Source organism: Leptidea sinapis, chromosome 4, assembly GCF_905404315.1.
Source record: "Leptidea sinapis chromosome 4, ilLepSina1.1, whole genome shotgun sequence".
In the NCBI taxonomy this organism is placed as follows: Eukaryota; Metazoa; Arthropoda; class Insecta; order Lepidoptera; family Pieridae; genus Leptidea; species Leptidea sinapis.
In genome coordinates, this window is record NC_066268.1 from 3,786,571 (window position 1) to 3,794,434 (window position 7,864).

General features: G+C 37.6%; 1 pseudogene; it reads right to left on the reverse strand.

The window, feature by feature from the left end:
- Positions 1-1,499: 1,499 nt before the first annotated feature.
- Positions 1,500-6,730, reverse strand: LOC126979828 (uncharacterized; annotated as a pseudogene).
- Positions 6,731-7,864: the final 1,134 nt, after the last annotated feature.

A 7,864-nucleotide genomic window follows, 5' to 3' on the forward strand; every position in this document is an offset into this window, starting at 1 on the left:
CACCGGTGTCAACTCAGGGGCACATGTTCTAAGCACGATTGCGAAGACATGGCATCCGGCCCGCTCGACTTCCTTACACTTAACGAAAACTGAGCTCGCCTAACAGTTGTCTGTCTGAACTGTACTTCAGGCACCGCGCTCTGACACCGCGGGATGGTCAGCTATATTTTTCCGTTGTCGTCAACGGTCGAGTTGGAGGCAAAAAGATATAATATATATAAAGATTTTTTTAAGGACCTTTAATAAGTTCCTCACATGGAATACACAACATATAGACTGTGGATTGCAATTGAAAGAAAATAAGGGCTAGTTTCAAATCTAAAATTTAAATGCAAAATGTGTTACGAAACTTTTTCCATTAGTTGGAATGATACTGAAATTGATATAAATATAAATACAGTTGCGAATGCAGTAGCAATAGGATGTGGCAATACGCAATTAAATGAATTGTTAGCAGCAAAGGATTTGCCCTAAATATCTTCTAACATATTTAACAAAAGAATGGGCAGAATCAACAAAGTTTGGGAAAAAGCCATTTGAATGGAATTCATCCATACTTATATTTATTGACGTCATAGCAGATGGCTGTTGGGGTATAAGGTCACTAAAAAAAACTCAACCCTATCAGGCACAGCTGCACTAATTCGGAAAAGAACAGGAAATAATATTTTTATGTCTGTGACAATATATAAAGCTGCATATTATGCACCCAAGCTGCACGAAAAATGTCACACCTAAGGAGCACGAACGTTACAAAACTTATTCTGGTCTTAAGTACATATTTTTTAGTAGGTGAACAATAATTATTTGGGGAATGTAATAATAACATTATTTTAAGGTAATTCGACTGGTATGGAGTCTACAATTTTAGTGGAATAATTCAAAAATAGCATCCATGTGTACTATTTGATTTATGCACGATTAATATCAAATGGTGACGCAAATAGCTTTGCAAAATTTTTACAGGCAAGGCCATTTATAAAAACATAACGATCGAAAATATTGAATGCGTGAACCACCTGCTAAGGAAATAATTTATAAGACCAATTTTGAAACACTAAAATGAAAAATAAGTTAGTAAAATTTTTAAAAACCATTCGGTCCACATGAAATTAAGGCACGGAAATGCAAAATGGAATGGGGAAAAGCCAATAATATACAAGAAACACTTTGTGATAAAAACAATTAAGAAGCATATCAAGTTACAATAAACGATGCTGTGTGTGTAAAAGTACAAAATTTTGAGGAATTCTAGAAGCAATAAGTTACGTTAACTATTCACAAATTTTATTAATTAAATCATTCTATATTTTTTATTACATAGCTATGTAGCAGTACCTACCTGTGACAAACACCCACAAATTATTTAATATGTCTAATATATAATCTGACGTAATACTTTAAGCTTTATATATTTTATTTTTTTTTAAATATTGGAGGGCGCCCAGTGCCCTGGTCTTGAATGATAGGGAGATCTTAGCGTCCAATTAAAAGTAGACTGTAATTAATATATTTAATTCGTGAAGTTAAATTTACAAAGGTAATATTACGTTAACACGACAGTCCGTTCGTATCAAAAGTGACGGCTCTCGGCTACGCGACCATGTCGTATCCAAAACCGGTCTGTCCGCGCGACCGTCTTAATTTGGCCGCTTAACACAGCGCTAACATACTCCCGGCGTTGAAGTATCTTCAATATTTACAGGTAAAGGGCATATGTTATTAAAGGCTCTTTTTATGATTCCCTTTTTGGTCTTGATTTCAGCGACTCTTTTAATGCCGTCTCCACCTGGATACACGCGTACGATTCGTCCCAGCAGCCACATAAGAGGGGGGCTACTCTTATCCTTTATGAGTACAAGAGCCCCTTCTTTTAAATCGTCCTTTGATTGCAGCCACTTCATTTTTTGTTGCAATAAGGTAACATATTCTGTGGAAAAACGAGTCCAGAAATGTTGCTTTAGCAATTCAATGCGTTGGAACCTTGCGAGAGCTGATTCTGCTGCAGGTAATTTGAGCTTGTGGTGCAGCAGTAGAGATCGCCCGATTAGGAAGTGGGCTGGAGTAAGCGGGAACAGATCGAAGGGATCGTCAGACAATGGAGTAATTGGACCGGAGTTTAAAATTCCTTCTACTTGCACTAACAAAGTGTTCATTTCTTCATAGTCTAAGTACGTTAAGCCTAGAACTCGCCTGAGGATTTTACTGATTTCACAGCCGATTCCCAAAGACCACCAAAATGTGGGGTATACGCGGGTATGAATGAGAAGTCAATACCATCTTCGACCGTGTCTGCTGGTGAAAGCTGGCTTAGGACCTTAGAAAGCTCATGGAATGTACCAACAAATGTAGTCCCGTTGTCCGAAATTATGGTTTTCGGCTTACCTTTACGTGATGTAAATCTGTTCAACGCCGCGATAAAGGCTTCCTTTGGCATGTCCGAAACTAGCTCCAAATGAATAGCTTTGGTTGCTAAACAAACAAATACACAAATGTAAGATTTGATGGGTTTGCATCCTCTACCTTTACGATTTGCTATCATTACTGGCCCGGCATAATCTACGCCTGTGTTAAGAAAAGGAAATTCTAATTGTGCTCGCTGTTCAGGTAATTGACCCATTATGGGTTGAATCGTTTTGCCCTTCAGTCTACAACACCGAACATAGGAGCGCACAGTGAGTTTAGCTAGATTTGTGCCTCCTAGAGGCCAATAATTGTGTCAAACTGTCGCTAAAAGGAGTTGAGGACCTGCATGCAAATATTTTATGTGAAAATGTTTAAAGATCAGTCTGCATAAAGGCTGTTTGCTACTCAGTAAAACTGGGTGTTTTGTGTTGTAGTCGTAATTAGTGTTCCCTAGTCTGCCTCCAACACGAATTAGTCCGTTTTCATCAATAAATGGTGACAAAGGAAGAAGTTTATTTTTATGGGGCAATTTTTTCCGTGACAGAAGTAACTGTCGTTCTTCAGCAAAAGATTCGTCTTGTGCAATTTTTAATAGAAAATTGTTGGAATTATTGAATTCAGTTGCTGTCAAATTACCGATAACCCTTTTAGAGGTATCTCCACAATTTGTTACAAATCTAAGAACGAGCGCCGTAATGCGTTGTACTTTTGAGAGTGAAGATCAATTTTTGATTAACTCGGAAAATAAGTTAGGTTCTTCGGCAACATGAAAATATTTAACGAGAGTTTCTGGCAAATTAGAAACTTGCACCTCCTGCTTGGGTTTTTCTGGCCAATTGGTTTCGGACTTCAAGAAAGATGGCCCAGACCACCACAAAGATGATTTACCAAGAACTTCTGCCTTTAACCCTCGTGAAGCGAGATCTGCCGGGTTTTCTTGGGAAGGAACGTGGCGCCACTCATGAACTGAGAAACTTTCCTGTATTTCGGATACGCGATGCCAAACAAACGGTTTCAAATGAACTGGAGAAGAACTTAACCATCCTAAGACAATCATCGAATCGGACCACAAGACGCACCTACTGATATGGAGTGTTAAGGAACTTAAAATCTTTATTCCTAACCTCGTTCCAAGTAGAGCACTTGAGAGTTCCAGTCGAGGAATTGAGATAGTTTTAATGGGAGCTACCCTACTTTTAGATGCTAACAGATGAGTGGTAACTATACCATCGTTGTCCAAACATCTTACATAAACGCATGCACCATACGCCTTCTCTGAGGCATCTGCAAAGATGTGCAGCTGTATGTCTATGGGTAAATTAGATGTAACACATCTGGGAAAGCTTAAGGTATTCAATTGTAGTAATGACCTAGCAAAATCTAACCGGGATTGTCCTATATATGTAGGAAGTGGATCATCCCAACCACATTTATTTATCCACAATTGCTGCATTATTATTTTTGCTTCCACTATACAAGGTGAAACAAGACCAAGTGGGTCAAAGACTTGAGCTATTGTTGATAAAATGTGTCTCTTATTCACAGTGACATTTTGAGGAATGTCAATAGAAAATAACAGAGTGTCTGCAGAACATTTCCAATATAAACCCAATGTTTTAGAGAGGCTGTCACTGCTGAGATCTACAGATCTCGATATCTCCGCCTCACCAGAAATTGCTTGCAAAATATCATGATGGTTTGAATTCCATTTTCGTAAGTTTAATTGAGCGGATGATAAGGCACTCATAACTCCGCGACATAGAGATATGGTTTCCTCAATAGTTGAATGTCCAGACAGAAAATCGTCGACAAAAAAATCGTGGCAAATTGCACGTTGAACAATGGGATCTTGAGCTTCATGACTCAACTGAAGAAGACACCTTGTGGCTAAATAAGGCGCTGAAGCCGTGCCATAAGTAACGGTGTTGAGTTGATAGCTTTTAAGAGGGTGAGAGGGATCGGATCTCCACAAAATTTGTTGAAGAGTGCGTTCCTGTTCGAAGATTTCCGATTGACGATACATCTTCTCTACGTCCGCAGTAACGACGTATTTGTGTTGTCTGAAACGCAGCAATATAGACAGTAAATCGTCTTGCACTGTTGGTCCTGGTCTTAAGATATTGTTGAGTGACCTTCCAGATGTCGTAACTGCAGAAGCATCAAAAACCACACGTAATTTTGTGGTTTTTCTTGACTCCCTTAAAACACCATGATGAGGCAAATAACAAGCTTTATAATTAACAGAATTTTGCTCTGTCATGTGACCAAGAATAAGATATTCTTTCATAAAGTCCACATTAAGTTGCTTCATGTTAGGATCTCTTCCCAACTTTCGCTCCAAGGACAAAAATCTGCACTTAGCCATGTGATATGAATCCCCTAACACTTCTGGTGATTCCTTCAGCGGTAATGAGACAATAAATCGTCCATCAGGTTTGCGTTTTGTGGATTTTAAAAAGTGTTTCTCACAAGCTCGTTCTTCTGGGGTCAAATTATATTTGTCAGAAATTGAATCTAACTCCCAGAAGCGGGACAGATCAAACTCTAATTCGCTACTCAACATGCATATTTCATTGTTATTTTTGTTATTTGTTCGCACTGTATCCAAAACTAGCCATCCTAGCTGTGTTTCGAAAAGAGTAGGTTTATTTTTGCCAAGATTGATGCGATTAGTGCCAATAACGCTCCAAAATATATCTGCTCCTACTAGTATATCTATAGTTGATGGAATATGAAATGACGGGTCTGCTAAACAAGTTCCAGAAGGCATTTGTAAGTCCTGAAGATTTACTAATGCTGATGGTTGTGGTGTGGTAATGTTTGGCAAAACAATGCAATCCATACCTATCCTGAAACCACCAATGTAAGACTAAATATGAGTGAACAAGACTCTGTACTACTGAGTGCTTGACTATTTATACCAGTTACTTTATTTTTGGCTGGAACTGTATTTAGATTAGTCGTACTCCCATTATCGAGCAACATTCTGGCAGCGTGCGGCTGCGCTTTGCTGTCTAGTAAGGTACTACCACTAACTAACCAAGGCTGTGGAAAGTAGAACAGTAGAAGTTAAAAATGAAGAATCTTGTGCTTTAGCTGATAAGGCTACCCTTTCAGCGCTAACGGGTGTAGTAATTGGTTTAGTGTGTAACAATGTGCTGTGTTTTTTAGAACAATATTTACAGTTAGACAGTCTACATTTATTTCTTAAATGACCTAGGCGAAGGCATTTCATGCATACTTTTAATTCCAGAGCCTTCTGAATTCGACTTTCAACTGGTAGTTGTCTAAAAGATTCGCACTTGTAAAGAAAATGTTCCTGATTGCACAATGGACATAAAATAGATTTTGGTTTACTCATAGAAACAATTAGACTCTTGGATTTATTCGGCAACTGCTTAGCATACTCTTGTTTGGTGTTATCCTGCTTAGTAGTATCCAGAGTTTCCAAGATCTAAAGTTGGAGAATCTTTTAATTTGTTTCTATGAGTCTCCCATTATCTATTGGTAACATTGTCCAATTTACAGGACATTATGTGAATAATTAATATATGCCAGTGTTGGACTGAATGGCCTAAGCTAGCTAAAGCTCTTAAATTCTTATTAATTGAATCTACTAAATTACGTAAATCTACGCTAGACTCCTTTTGAAGTGAATCAATCTTTAAAAGCGAATTTAAATGATGATTTTCGAGCAGTCTTTTGTTATCCTATCGATCGCATAAAATTTTCCAAGCCGATTGATAGTTATCTGCACAAAAATCTAATCCTGATATTGTAGATGCAGCATTCCCCTTAAGTGAGGCACGCAAATAATGAAATTTACTGATAGGGTCAATGCTTTCGTCAGACTGAATGAGCGAATTGAAAGTGTCCCTAAACCCAAGCCAGTGATGATATTCGCCATTAAAATGTGGCAAGTCTATCGTAGGTAGTTTGACAACATTACGTTTGTGTGAGTCTGAGGAATCTTCAGAGACTGCTGCAACTATGGGGTCCTGGGATGGGATTGACATCTTACGATGGCTAGCGATCAAAGCCCGACCAGCAGACACGAGCGAATAGTAGAGCATCTCGAACGTGTGGCGCTCTTTGGGTTCATCGTCGGATGAATCGCACAGCTCCTCTATCTCATTCTGAAAACCGTCAAATTCATCGCATAAAGCTTCTATCATATCTAGCCGTAATTGTAGCTTTGAATTTGGGCAGGGTCTGCGGTTTCATCACCATTCTTTAAAGATTTTAAGTAATTACTGAAGTTAATAAGCTTTCCTTTAATGGTAGCTCTTTTCTTTATCAATTGCTTGAATTGTTTTTCACTCATTTTGATTGAGACCAAAAAGAGACAAAAAATAAACAAATTTCAAAATTTTGCAAAGTATAAGAACAAAATGACGCCGTTAAAAATGTTAATAGCAATTATACTTTTATAAAAATTTCCTGCCGACAATTTGATTCTGACGATGAAATTAAGAATTGCTATTTAAATATGTAAGGCGTTAAATATTTGCTTAGATGACTGTGGTATCGGCAAAATATTTTGAACTACCCACTTAGTAATGAAAATTAAAATGGAATTTAATGATACAACAGTTAAATATAATGTAAAATTATGACCTGTTGTTAGTTCTATTGCATTAATTTAAGTGATTTACTAGTGAACTAATGAAAATATGAATCACTCTGTTAAATACACTAATGATACGAAAACTTATGATTACACAATAAATAATTTGAATTCTATCTACTTATTATTAAAAAAATATGTAAGTAAATGATTATAATAGAAAGAAAGATAATAAGGATGAATAAGAAGGATAATAAGGAACGATCTCACGATTTCCGGGAATCCTCTTGACAATTACTTAACTGTTGGTTGTTTTGATGTCCGATTATGTCAGCTGTTATTACTAATGATTCAGCAATGTTCACACCGGGAAACCAAGTCTAAGTACAACACAATAATATTTACTATTCTTGATCCGTATTGCGTATTTAAAGTTGAACTGGGTTGTCGGAGTCTTGATACCGGTACACCATTATTCATAAGAATCCACTATCCTTCGGTATTATTTCAATGGCCAAGAATTTCTGCTGGTGTTCTCGATTGGATACACAGCAATAGTTACTCTGCAGAACCACAAAAGATGTCCAGAAAGAGTTGTGGGAATAATGTACGCGGTGATGACCTTGCGTAACCTCTTGCGTCCTTTGTTCTTGATCTCTTCACGAACTAATATTTGGTTCATTAAAGGTGAAGAAGGACCATCTGGAGGGCGCCCAGTGCCCTGGTCTTGAATGATAGGGAGATCTTAGCGTCCAATTAAAAAGTAGACTGTAATTAATGTATTTAATTCGTGAAGTTAAATTTACAAAGGTAATATTGCGTTAACACGACAGTCCGTTCGTATCAAAAGTGAAGGCTCTCGGCTACGCGACCGTGTCGTATCCAAAACCG